At 47.9% G+C, this 14,580-nt stretch overlaps 1 protein-coding gene across 3 annotated transcripts in view; it reads right to left on the bottom strand.

Annotated features, from left to right (window-relative positions):
- Positions 1–14,580, bottom strand: part of ASXL2 (ASXL transcriptional regulator 2) — a 182,684-nt gene that overhangs the window by 133,649 nt on the left and 34,455 nt on the right. The gene's annotated exons all lie outside the window — the stretch shown is intronic.

Below are 14,580 nucleotides of genomic sequence, written 5' to 3' on the forward strand. Positions count from 1 at the left end.
TCCCTGCCTCATCTCCTGCTCTGCTCTCTGCTTCCTGCCCTATCGGCTGCTGTGCGGCCTTTCCCCTACCTGATCTGCCAAGTGCCCCACACAGGCTGGTTGTGCCAACTGCACTACCAGGAAGATGGTGTTCCTTTTTTGAGAAGAGTTAGTACCGGAAGGATTTTTGATGTGGCACTAGCATGGGATATCAGGACCTGAGCTGCATCCTGGAATTCAAAGAATGAAGCTAAACAGATCTCTAGCCTGAAAGCACAAATCCTCAGTGTCTACAAGTGTATGGGATTCCTAGAGGTCCACTGAGCTGCAATTGCTGGGAGCATAGATCAAGCAGATACATTCAATTATCCAATCAGAGAAATGAAGAGCTGGAAGGGACCTCGAAAGATCGAGTCCAACCCCCCTGCTCTGGGCAGGAATACTGCTGAGATCAAATGATCAAAAGACCTCCAAGGTTGGGGGCTGCATCGCATCCTTGGGAAGTCTATTCCAGATCCTGGTCACCCTTGCTGTAAAGAAGCTCTTCCTTGCAGCCACTGGCACAGGTAACGCTGTTTTGGCTATCATGTGTCCTTCCTTAAGGGCGTTTCAGATACTCTCTGCGCTGCCATGGCAGTTGAAAAAGGAGGTCACTGTTTGCCACAAAAGGGCAGTTGCAAACATGGCTTGAAAATTTGTAGTTGTGGTACGAGGAGACTGAAGAATAAAAAACTTTTTTCCATAAAAGGTCTGACCTTTTGAAGTCCCTTTGGTGAATTTTACTCTTTCTGAGGTGTTTTTGTTCTTGTTATTGAGGTTTTTTTGTCTTGTTTTGTTTGTTTTTTGTAGTCTAGGAAACCCCAATCTGGATATATTTCTAAGGCCAAATCATCAGAATTGTGTTTCTAAAACTTAGGTTGTTTTAATATCTCAAGCAGTAAATGGCCCATATTTTCATGTTGCAAGGATGTTTTGTTCTACTGGGCAGTTAAAACTGAAAAGTCTCAGCCTCGGTGCGACTACCAGAAATACCAAGCTCCCTTCAGCCCCTTTAAACCAACCTTTAGGTTAAGATAGTCCAAGTGCCCAAAGCATTGCATATTGAAGTGACTCCTGCAAAGCAGATAAAAATAAAGCCTCTTCCCACTTCAAGTGGATGGTCAGCCCCATCTTACGTAGGCTTACGGACTAAGCAGGCAATACAGCATATAGACACATGAGAAAGTGAGGGCAAGACACTTAAGATTGCTGTGGTCCAGTCACTAATAAAGACTGCAATTCTCGAGGGTTGTTAAATGCCACCTTGTGTGTCTGCACAAAAACTCAGCACATCAGGCCCGAGTCCCAATCAGGTTCACTGAGCATTATGTTTAATATACCCGCTATCGTCGATCAGAGAAGTCATGGCTCACAATTAAAAAGGAACTGAAAAAGCAAATTTTTAGCAGGAACAAGCACCCTGGTATTGCAGTTTCCTTTTGACAACTGTGCAAATCATGTCACTTCCCCACTTCTATTTCACCCTTCCCCCTTTTGAGCAGTTTCACTTTTGTTTTGAGATCGAACTCATTCTTCTGACCTACAGTCTTCATTCTAATTAGGAATATTGGAATTTGAACAAGTCTTTGTCAGCATCCATCATTAGAAGAAAACAAACCAGTATTAAATAAGTCAGTTATATAATGTTGTGAGTGGGGGTTGAGAAGAGAGAGAATTCACCTTGAGCTCTGCAAGAAACATAATCCAAACACCTTATATTTTAATGGAACTATTATGCTACTGGAAATAACATCAGCAAGAGTGGAACTACTCCAATTCATTCAGAACCAGCAATCATACCTGCAAATGTGCACTGTTTGCTATAGGTACAGGAAGTGTTCTGTAAGGTTCATAGATTGTTAGGGGCTGGAAGGGACCTCACAAGATCGTCAGGTCCAGCCCCTTGCACCAGGCAGGAAAGACAACTGGGGTCAGGTGACCCCAGCAAGGTGACCGTCTAGTCTCCTCTTGAAGATTTCCAGGGTAGGTGATTGCATCTCTGGAGGGAGCTTATTTCACAGTGTGGACACCCTGATTCATAGATGTTAGGGTCGGAAAGGACCTCAATAGATCATTGAGTCCGACCCCCTGCATAGGCAGGAAAGAGTGCTGGGTCTAGATGACCCCAGCTAGATACTCGTCTAACCTCCTCTTGAAGACCCCCAGGGGAGGGGAGAGCACCACCTCCCTTGGGAGCCCGTTCCACACCTTGGCCACTCGAACTGGGAAGAAGTTCCTCCTAATGTCCTTGTGGCCATTATTTCTTGTAAGCCCCGGGGCGCCTTGGTGAGTAGAGCCTCACCAATTCCCTTCTGTGCCCCCGTGATGAATTTATAGGCAGCCACAAGGTCGCCTCTCAACCTTCTCTTGCGGAGGCTGAAGAGGTCCAGGTGCCCCAGTCTCTCCTCATAGGGCTTGGCCTGCAAGCCCTTAACCATGAGTGGCCCTTCTCTGGACCCTCTCCAGGTTACCCGCATCTCTCTTGAAGTGTGGCGCCCAGAATTGCACGCAGTACTCCAACTGTGGTCTGACCAGCGCCCGATAGAGGGGAAGTATCACCTCCTTGGACCTGTTCGTCATGCATCTGCTGATGCACGATAAAGTGCCATTAGCTTTTCTGATGGCTTCGTCACACTGCCGACTCATGTTCAATTTGGAGTCCACTAGGACTCCAAGATCCCTCTCCGTCTCCGTGTCTCCAAGCAGGTCATTCCCTAGGCTGTAGGTGTGCTGGACATTTTTCCTCCCTAGGTGCAGCACTTTGCATTTCTCCTTGTTGAATTGCATTCTGTTGTTTTCTGCCCATTTGTCCAACCTGTCCAGGTCTGCTTGCAGCTGTTCCCTGCCCTCCGGCGTGTCCACTTCTCCCCACAGTTTTGTGTCATCCGCAAACTTGGACAGAGTACACTTCACTCTCTCGTCCAAGTTGCTGATGAAGACATTGAAGAGTATCGGTCCAAGGACCAAGCCCTGTGGGACCCCACTGCCCACACCCTTCCAGGTCGAGACCGACCCATCCACCACGACTCTCTGGGTGCGACCCTCTAGCCAATTCGCCACCCACCGGACTGTGTAGTCATCCAAGTCGCAGCCTCTTAAACTTGCTCACCAGTATGGGGTGGGATACCGTATCGAAGGCCTTCCTGAAGTCTAAGTATACGACGTCAACCCCTACTCCTGCGTCCAGGTGTTTTGTAACCTGGACATAAAAAGAGACTAGATTAGCCAGGCATGATCTACCTGCTACGAACTCGTGCTGGTTCCCCCTCAGCATAATTTGTCTTGCTGGGCTCTCGCAAATGTAAGCCTTGATAATTTTTTCAAAGACTTTGCCTAGGATGGAGGTGAGACTGACTGGCCTATAGTTGCCTGGGTCCCTCCTTCCTCCCCTTCTTGAAAATGGGGACCACATTGGCCCTTTTCCAGTCCTCCGGGACCTGGCCCATGCGCCACGAGTGTTCAAATATTTCCGCCAGTGGCCGTGCAATGACGGGAATATTTTTCTGACTGAAGAAATTTTTCCTAATGTTGAGCCTGAATTGGTCTTCCAGGAGTTTGTGGCCGTTGCTCCTGGTTTTCCCCCCAAGGGTACCCTGGTGAACAATTGTTCATCCAGCCCTCCAACTGAGGTCTCATCAATGCCAAGAGACGTGGAAGACATCACTTCCTTGGTTCTGCTTGATCTATTTGAATTAAAAAGGCCGTGGGCCCTTGGTTCTGCTTGAGATGCATCGATTGACGCATGCCAGCATATTGTTTGCTCTGCTGGCTACAGCGTCGCGCTGCCGGCCCATGTTCATACTGCGGTCCATTATTACCCCCAGGTCCCTTTCAGTTGTGGTGCTAGTCAGTTTGGCACCACCAAGCCTGTAGGTGTGCAGGGGCTTTCTCATCTCCAGATGGAGCACTTTATACTTCTCAATGCTGAGCCTCATCTGGTTCCAATCTGCCCAACTTGCCAGCCTGTCCAGGTCCACCTGTACCTGCAGCCCATCTTCAAGTGTGACCACACTTCCCCATAACTTGGTGTCGTCCGTGAACTTGGTCAGCAAGCTCTTCACCCCCCCCACATTCAAATAATTGATAAAGATGTTGAAAAGCACTGGACCAAGCACAGACCCCAAGGGACACCACTGGCCACTTCTCATCAGGAGGACAGATCCATTCATTAAGACTCTCTGGGTCCTGCCCTGCAGGCAGCTTCCTACCCATTTCACTGTTGAGCAGTTAAACCTGCAATCCTCCAATTTTCCCATGAGAACATCATGGGATACCAGATCAACGGCCTTTTGGAAGTTGAGGTACACAATGTCAACCTCCTCTCTCTTATCCAGGCAGCAAGTTACCTGGTTGTAGAAGATGAGGTTGGCAAGACAAGACCTGCCCACAATGAAGCCATGCTGGCTGTCATTCAGAACCCTACCTTCTGCAAGCCTATTGCACATAGACTCCTTGATGAATTTTTCTAGGATTTTCCCTGGGATAGAAGTTAGGTTGATTGGCCAATAGTTGCCCAGGTCCTCTCTCCTCCCCTTCTTGAAGATGGGCACAACACTGGCCCTCTCTTCCAGTCTTCAGGGAACTCCCCCAAGTGCCACGAGTTTTGCCAGAGGTTTCGTGATAACTTCAGCCAGCTCCTTCAGCACCCTCGGATGAAGATCATCTGGTCCTGCTGACTTATAAATGTCTAACTTTTCTAACTGATCATGCACCACCTCAATGATAGTAGTAGGAAGGTGATCATGCCCACTAGGCCCATTCTGAACTTGATCTAGTCTGATTTTCCCCTTGTAAAGGCAAAAGGCAGGGTGGCACTTTATAGATCAGGAGTTGACAGCCCTTGGTAGGTGTGCCAAAACATGGCACGAGGCCATTTTGCTTGGCACACCACAGCTGCCTAGAGCCCAGGCTGACTGCTGCTGGCCATGGAGCCTGGGCTGCTTGCAGCAGGCGGTGGGCAGGCTGCAAACAGCTGTACTGGGGAGCATGGCAGGGAAGGGCCTGGGTCTGCGCTGCCACAACAAGGATCAGGCCCCTCATGACTCCCCCACCGTCCACCCTGGTACACCAACATCTTCAAAGTCCAGGTTGCCAGGTTTTTGGCAGTCAGCCTAAAAATGTTGCTAACTTCTGTTATAGACCATCTCTTTCAGGGAGCTATGAGCTATTGTAGGCTCCAGCCTGCTTTGTCAGATGCTGTCAATGGACTTGCAGAGAGCAGGCCCTGCTCTGGGCTGCTACAATACCAATGCCATGATAAGGACAACAGAATCCCTCCTGTCACCTACAAACGCCAACTTGAACACATTATTAACCACCTCTAGCTCCTGGAAAAAAAAAACAATCATCAAGACAGTCTTGCGAGAAAAACCTGTCCTAGTGTACAGGCAGCACCCCTCCTCCCCCCAAACCTCAAATGATGTTTCCCCAGCAAGACTACTTAAGTCCTAGTCTCACCAAGCCACCAGACCTTATACTAGACGCAGATGCCAGCTGTGCCCCCTCATCCACACAGACTACATCATCACTGGGCCAAACAACATGGATTATAACATCCCGGGTTCTTTCACCTGCTCCTCTACCAATGTCACATGCCATCATTCACTTAAAGTGTCTCTCTGCTGTCTACGTTGGTCAAACAGGGTGATCCTGATGTGAAAGAACGAATGTACAATGATCTGATGTCAATTCCAGAAAGACAGAAAAGCCCACGGCAGAACACGAATCTCCCTAGATATTCACTGATCTCAAGACTACTGTTCTTAAACAAGAAGCATTTAAAAAAAAACGAACTTGAACATGAAGTTGCAGTACAAGAAATCATCACACACTAGACTAGACTGTGTTTAGTGTGGTCTCAACAGAGGCTCTGGATTCTTATCCTGTTACCTGGACTAGGTTTCACAACCCCTATGTCCCTCAATGGGTTAACTACTTTGCTTACCCCTTTTGACCTCTTCAACCCACCTTTACACCTGTCTCAGCAGCGGCCCCTCCATTCCTCCAATTTTCCCCATCCTTTCTATTTCAATTCCTTTCTACTTAGTATCCCTGCTTTCTGCAGAGTCCATTGATAGTACCTGACAAGTAGGCTTGAAAGCTCATACCTCTAGGAATTAGTCTCTAAAAGGTGTTACCCTGCCCTGTTCTGCCCAACGCTAGACTGCCACTGCTAAACAGCTTGCAGTACATGGAAAAGTACAGTGGCTTTCATGTGGAATGCAGCACCAGAAAGCTAATAAAAGTCCGATCAATACTGGACTTCAAGTATAGCCCATCTAGGTACATGCTTCCACAGTTTAACTAAAAGCTGCATTTAAAGAAAAAAAAAAAAAAGGATTTAGTAAGCTAGTACAACTCCCTGAGTCTGTATCAGTTCCACTAACCTGATCTAGTGAAATGAAACCTGACTTGTTTAGCTTTAGTCTAAGTAAATGCAATTAAATAACAAGCAATGCATCAAGACAGTGATGGGTTAAATACTGAATTACTATTTGCTGCAATCTAAATATTTCCACTTAGCACCTTAGGCTGTTTTAAAAAGTTAAAGAAATTTCATTGCAAGGCTGCACTATTAATAGCTGATCAGGCCACAGCAGATCTATGGTCTCAAGTATTACCTTCTTTCTAGATTCTTTAATACCAGGGACTGCAAAGACAGACCGTGGGGAAGGATCTTAGAAGAGTAACAAGAGTGAGCAGGGACAGGAATTAATGACTGGTGAAAGGGAGCGTCGCTGCAAACCACCATGCGCACGCTGCCCATGCTACTCTCCATCTCCGATTCAGTTAGTCTATAAGGTGCATCTCTACCCTGCCTTTGTCCAAAACAGATGAGAAGTTAATAGGCTTGGTGCCAGGGAAAGACAGACTGAAGGATAAAAGGCGCCCAGGAGGGCTGGGAGCGTCTAAAGGGCACAGTAAAAGAAGCCCAACAAGAAACTGTCCTGACATGATGGAAGCGCAAGAATGGCAAGCAACCAACACGGCTGCACAAGAGGCTTTGAAAAGGCCTCAAATACAGAAGGAAGCCACACAGGCAAGTCACCAAGAAAACAGACCAGCAAATACCCAGAACCTGCAGGGACAAAGTCAGGAAGGGGAAGATGAAAACTGAGCTGCACCTGGCAAGGGAGGTTCAAGATAACAAGAGGAGGTTCTCTAAGTCTGTTGGCCTGAAAAGGACTGAGGCAGCTTTGGCTCCCCTGTTAACTAACCTGGGGGAACACTTAACCGAAGACACAAAAAAAGGCAGAGCTACTCAGCTTCCTTGCCTCACTTCTCACAAAAAAATTAAGCTGCAGCCAGACACCCAATAAGGATTATTTGGATAAGGAAGGGGACAAGCTGGGAGATGAGATAACACGACTGGCAGAGAGCTTTTGATGGGTCTGAATGAATCCAGGCCCTGCTGACTTGACACATGTCCTCCTAGGTCCTGAAGGAACCGTCAGAGGAGGTCCTGGAGCCCTTGGCACGGATCCTCCTTACATCGCAGGAGACAGGCAGGTCTCAGAGGGCAGGAAGAGGGCCAGCGCAGTTCCCCTCTTTAGATACAAAGCAGTGAACCTTACCTCAGTGCCTGGAGCATAACTAGGGACCTACCTAATGCACAGGGGCTGTCTCCCCTACTCAATTTTCTGGGCAGAACATGGGCCAGGGCAGCCATGTTGTAGGTAGAGCGCAGCCGCTTCCCCCCAAACCCAATTGGCTGTGGGGGCTATCCATCATGCAGCCCCACCCCTCCTGGCCAACTGGAGAGGGGTGGGGCCACATGACAGGCAGCCCTCTCAGCTAATCAGCACCAAGGGGCAGCAGCCATTTTGCTGGCAGCCATCCCCCTCTGCACCCCAGCAAGCCCCCACAGCACTTGTTAAGTCCCCCTCTTCCGCTGCAGATTTCACAGGCAAGGCCCACATTTCATGGCATCTGCAAAACTGCAAGTTCAGTAGGTCCCTAAACACAACTTAACTAGCATCTGGAGGAGGAAAGGCTGATCAAACAGCCAACAGGGTTTTACCAAGAACAAACCTGATCTCCTCCTTCGTCAAAGTAACTACACTTGGGTGGATGAAGGGAAAATTGCAGATATCGTGCACCTGGACTTCAGCAAGGCTTTTGACAAGATCCTAAACGACCTTCTCAAACAAATTTGAGAAACGAGGGCTGGAAAAAATGACTGTAAAGCAGTTAGACAACTGGCTCAACAGCCACAAGCAAAAGGTAATTATTAATGGACCCATGTCGGAATGGCAGGAGGCTTCAAGCAGCTTCCCACAGGGGTCTGTCCTGGGCCCGGTGCTGTTTCACAGGTTTACTGATTATTTAGATGCATTGAGAGTATCTTGAGCAAATTTGGAGATGAGAAACCTGGGAAGGACTAAGAACATCTTGGAGAACAGAAGCACAAGTCAGAAAGATCTCAGTAAATTGGGAAAAACTGGGCTGGAGCCAACAGGATGAAGTTCAATGCTGGCAAACGCAAGGTTTTACACCTGCCTCTCCCTGGGAATCTCTCAAGCGTAGATTAACAACTGTTGCAACAGCAGGATGTTGGCCACTATGGCCCCCCTGCTTTACCGGGGGCAGGCTAGGGTGTGATGTCAGGGCTCACCACGGTGTTCTGCTATGAGGTTACAGAATAGACTTCTGTAGGGATGATCCTACCTCAGGCAGGGGACTGGACTAGATGGGCTGGACTAGAAGAGCTCCACAGGTCACAACTCTTCTACAATCCTATGAAATCCAGTGATACTTTCCTAGAAAGTTTTAGTAAGCCATTCACTGGATATCCCTTGGAGCAGTGCTGTGCAGAGGTAAAGCCTTCAAAAGGTTCATAGATTCATAGACGCTAGGGCTGGAAGGGACCTCGGAAGATCATCGAGCCCAGCCACCTGCCCCAGGGGCAGGAAGTCAGCAGGGATCACAGGATCCCAGCAAGATAAATATCTCTTGAAGGCATTCAAGGTAGGTGCTTGAACCACCTCCGGCAGCAGTCTATTCCAGGCCTTGGGGGCTTGGACAGTAAAGAAGTTCTTCCTTATGTCCAGCCTGAATTGGTCATGGAGGAGTTTGTGACCGTTCGGCCTTGTCATCCCTTGGGGTGCTCTGGTGAACAGACAATCCCCCAGATCCTGGTGGACACCCCGATAAGCTTATACATGGCCACCAGATCATCCCTGAGCCTGAGCTTTTCCAGGTTAAGAGTCCCATAGCTCTCAGCCTCTTGTCATAAGGTCTGTTTTCCTGCCCTCTGATCATGCACGTGGCTCTCCTCTGCACTCTCTCTCAAGCTTCTCCACATCCTTTTTGAATTGTGGAGCCCAAAACCAGATGCAATACTCCATCTGTGGCCTCACCACAGCCAAGTACAGCAGGAGGATGACATCCCGGGATTTACTTGAGAAGTATCTATGGATGCAGGCCAGCGTTTTGCTCGCTTTACTAGCCGCAGCATCGCATTGAAGTCTCGTGTTCATCTTGTGGTCAATCATGACCCCCAAGTCCCCTTGTCCGTAGCATTGCTGAGCCTACAAGCATGCTGCAGGTTTTTCCTTCCAAGGCGGAGAGCCTTACATTTTTTGGTGTTAAACACCATCAGGTTCTCATCCGCCCAATTCCCGAGCCTGTCAAGGTCTGTCTGGATCACCCTCCTGTCCTCAGGTGTGGATGCTTTACCCCAGAGTTTGGCGTCGCTGGCAAACTTGGCCAGCCCGCTTCCGACACCAGTATCTACATCATTAAGGAAGATGTTAAATAGCATGGGCCCTAGGACAAAGCCTTGAGGGACCCGAGGTGTCTAAGCAACTTTCAAAACAGTCTGAATGTTTCACTCCAAGAAGTTAAGCGTGTTCTACTCATCAAGGTAGATTTGTTCTACTCATAAAGCAATTATTCATCCCTTTGTATGTAACATTATATCATTGTGATGGCAATAAAGTAACATTCCGCTCATACCTCTATGCAACAAGACTACATACATCCCAAAAGCCTGTACAGATTCACATGCAATGAACAGTTTCTTTTCAAGTCAGATTACAGTCAACTGGGGGAAGACAGAGGTGCCAGTCTGAATGAAAAGCCTGATGATTACAAGTCAAACGCTCTTACCACAAACCAAGGCAGACTGACCTTCCTTGCTCTGCACCAGCATTGGAGAAGAGGGCTGCAACCATTTAAACCAGAAGTGCCCAAGATACGGCCCAAGGGCTGGATCTGGTTTGCAGAGCCATGTTATCCTATAGGGCTCTCTACAAGTCTGGAGTTTGGCAGCATGCCAAGTGGTGGCAGCATGAATTGCTGCGGCTCCCACAATTAACACTACCCACAATTAACACTTCCTGACCCCAAATTTCCCGACTCGTGGGGAGCCCTGCAGGCCAGATCTGGAGCATAGAGTGGTGTCAACTGCCGCCAAATCCCAGCCCTGCAGGGCCAAATGAGTTAGATACCACGGGTTTATACGCTTGACACAGAGGAGAAAGCTTAGAAGCTGGGGATAGACAAACTTACACAGGAGATGAAGAGCTGATTACGCACATATCTAGGAAGGCCGTTTCAAAATGTGGCAGCTGTAAGGAAGCAGGTTGCAAGCAAGAGAGACATCTTGGCCTACCTCAGAAGTTTAAAGAAAAAGCCTGAAAAATCTATTTGTTTTGAATAAGACCATGAAATAGCAGGTGTTAGTAGTGTTGCCTTACGTGTGTACACTACCTTGGAAGAAACAAATGACTTTTTCCCCCCTATTGAAGCTGCAGGAACATATACAACCCACAGGAATGGGTCTCATTTTGGCTGCACCTCGATTCCCCCAGTACTGTCCCTCATACTCATGAAACCTCCCACTTTGCTGTCAGTACAGTGCGAGGGATCCGACCTGCAGCTGCTGGCATGAAGAGCGAGGCAGAAGACACGATCCAGGCACTGAGCCACCTCAATCACATCTATCAATACATTTTCACTGCTCTCCTTCAATACCCTCACCATCTTGCCTGTACTGCTTAGACATTTGAAGAATGCAATTTCTTGCTACACTTCACTTGCTCTTTAGCATTCTTCTTCCTCCCCGAGAGTCCTTCCTCTGTGACCTCTCTCCAGTGCTGTCATTTGCTAAGGAATTCTGATCCAGTATTTGGAAGTTTATATTGCCAACAGCAACGTCAGCAGAAACTGTGCATCCACTGTGTGTGCAGCACGCTGACTAGGGACAGCCGAAGGAGGCACACAAACTTTAGCTTTTCTCTCTAACTTCTGAAGTGTTCTAAGTGCCAAGGTGGACTTGATTAGCGGCTAGGCTGGTAGCTTTCAATTGAGGTAACACAAAGTGCAATAACTGCTGACAGCCTCCACTCTTTCCAGCAAATTATGTTAGCCAAAAGGAGCTCTCCACATTGCACTCCTCTGTAAGCCTCTTGACAAAATTTAAGAGCTTCAGAATAAGAATTATAGTCTATGTTTACTCTCAAAAGTCCCCAAATATGCACTTACAGAACCATAGACAGTTAGGGTTGGAAGAGACCTCACTTCCATTAGACAACTGGGGGGAACCGATTCATTTCCAACTTACTGCAGAATCTTATCCACCTTAGTCCACGCAACTCACTGTCCAGATGGAGGCTCCCACATTACACTCACTGTGATGAGGGTAAAGGCCGAGTCAGCTGCCATGTTGTAGACACCTAAATAACATGCTCCATTAAATTTTCCATGATTTCAAGAAAAGAAAGTGAGGCAATGGATATTCATAGATGTTAGGGTCGGAAGGGACCTCAATAGATCATCGAGTCCGACTCCCTGCATAGGCAGGAAAGAGTGCTGGGTCTAGATGACCCCAGCTAGATACTCGTCTAACCTCCTCTTGAAGACCCCCAGGGGAGGGGAGAGCACCACCTCCCTTGGGAGCCCGTTCCAGACCTTGGCCACTCGAACTGTGAAGAAGTTCTTCCTAATGTCCAGTCTAAATCTGCTCTCTGCTAGCTTGTGGCCATTGTTTCTTGTAACCCCCAGGGGCGCCTTGGTGAATAAAACCTCACCAATTCCCTTCTGTGCCCCCGTGATGAACTTATAGGCAGCCACAAGGTCGCCTCTCAACCTTCTCTTGTGGAGGCTGAAAAGGTCCAGGTTCTCTAGTCTCTCCTCGTAGGGCTTGGTCTGCAAGCCCTTAACCATACGAGTGGCCCTTCTCTGGACCCTCTCCAGGTTATCTGCATCTCTCTTGAAGTGCGGTGCCCAGAATTGCACGCAGTACTCCAACTGCGGTCTGACCAGCGTCCGATAGAGGGGACGTATCACCTCCTTGGACCTATTCGTCATGCATCTGCTGATGCACGATAAAGTGCCATTGGCTTTTCTGATGGCTTCGTCACATTGCCGGCTCATGTTCATCTTGGAGTCCACTAGGACTCCAAGATCCCTTTCCACCTCCGTGCCACCCAGCAGGTCATTCCCTAGGCTGTAGGTGTGCTGGACATTTTTCCTCCCTAGGTGCAGCACTTTGCATTTCTCCTTGTTGAACTGCATCCTGTTGTTTTCTGCCCACTTGTCCAACCTATCCAGGTCTGCCTGCAGCTGTTCCCTGCCCTCCGACGTGTCCACTTCTCCCCATAGCTTTGTGTCATCCGCGAACTTGGACAGAGTACATTTCACTCCCTCATCCAAGTCGCTGACGAAGACATTGAAGAGTATCGGTCCAAGGACCAAGCCCTGCGGGACCCCACTGCCTACACCCTTCCAGGTCGAAACCGACCCATCCACCACGACTCTCTGGGTGCGACCCTCCAGCCAATTCGCCACCCACCGGACTGTGGAGTCATCCACATCACAGCCTCTTAACTTGTTCACCAGTATGCGGTGGGATACCGTATCGAAGGCCTTCCTGAAGTCTAAGTATACAACATCAACCCCTACTCCTGTGTACAGGTGTTTTGTAACCTGGTCATAAAAAGAGACTAGATTAGTCAGGCATGATCTACCTGCTATGAACCCGTGCTGGTTTCCCCTCAGCATAATTTTTCCTGCCGGGCTCTCATAAATGTGAGCCTTGATAATTTTTTCAAAGATTTTGCCTAGGATGGAGGTGAGACTGATTGGCCTATAGTTGCCTGGGTCCTCCTTCCTCCCCTTCTTGAAAATGGGGACCACATTGGCCCTTTTCCAGTCCTCCGGGACCTGGCCCATGCACCACAAGTGTTCAAATATTCCCACCAGTGGCTCTGCAATGACGTCAGCCAGTGCCTTCAGCACCCTCGGATGGAGCTTATCCGGGCCTGCCGACTTGAACGCATCCAGTTCCTCCAAGTGCCTCTGCACCATCTCAGGATCTACGCATGGCAGTCTGGCGCCTTGCTGCTGCCTCTCTACAACCCCAGTGAAAGACTTGTCTTGCCCCTTGCTTAGGAACACTGAGGCAAAGAACTCATATAAAACAGCTCACTGCATTATTTTCACCACATTCCTACAATGTATTAAAGAAGAGGATGCAACTGTTTAAAAGGTTTATTCAAGTGAGGTTTGAGAAGTCTGACAGCAAGGTGTCTTGGGTTCAAGGGTTGGTTTGCTATAAACTACCAGGTTCTCCACATTTTCTTAATGTTGTGTTTTCTCTCCCAAAGTCTAAAGGAAAATGGAATCCCAACCCAAGCAAGATTGAGTGGTGGTGTCATTTCACAGTTGAAATCTTGCTCTTTTTGCTCCCCATGTAAAGGAGGGATTAAGTTTTCCAGTTCTCACTTAGGTTTCTTCACTGTCATTTCTGCCACTTGCCAGAAACCCCCTCCAGATGTCTGAAACAGATTGTCCTCAAAACTGAAAATCGTAACTTCTTGGGCAAATGCTTCAGAGCTCTGTGAAACTCTCTCTCACACGCATTTCATGTTAATTTACCATCCTGTGCATTAGTGGCCCTGTAGGTTAATCATATGAAATCTAAAAGCTCATGCTAAAAATTAAACAGGCCATTTAAAAATTTGGTTCCAGAGAAGGTAGAGTGGGATTGTCTTCAGCAGTTACAGGACTATATACTAGTTGGTGTTGAATGCCATTTTTTCCTCTGTGAGGACACAGGGACTAGTGACTTATCTGCACCACAAACATTTTAAGAAGAAATTGTTCAACACAAAAAAACCAGAGGTCTCCTGTGAAATTCCTCCTCATTCAGTCACTACACACATTATATTAGGATAGAGCTAGCATATGAAATAATACTGTCATTTCATCCAGGCAGTAATAAGATAGGAGCAGAGAGAGAAGGGGGGGGGGGATGGGGGCTCTGTGACAACTTGACCTAGATTGCAGTATCTTTTCTACTCATCCAATTAGCCAAATGCTATTCGAGGGGTGGGGGGTTTGTTTTGTTTTTTTAATCAGAAATGAGGTCAAGAGGGAAGGGCACTGATGTAATTACAGAACAAGAGCCACAAAATACGTCTGGATGCTATTGTTTTTACCTACCATTTAGCCTTATAACATTTACTGTGATTATTCTGGCTACTTGTTCAGCAGAAGGGAGCTGACAAAGAGAAGAGGTTCCAGTGAATCATGTCTTTTTAGTACAAAAACAATTAA

This window comes from Alligator mississippiensis, chromosome 1 (assembly GCF_030867095.1).
Source record: "Alligator mississippiensis isolate rAllMis1 chromosome 1, rAllMis1, whole genome shotgun sequence".
Taxonomy (NCBI): Eukaryota; Metazoa; Chordata; order Crocodylia; family Alligatoridae; genus Alligator; species Alligator mississippiensis.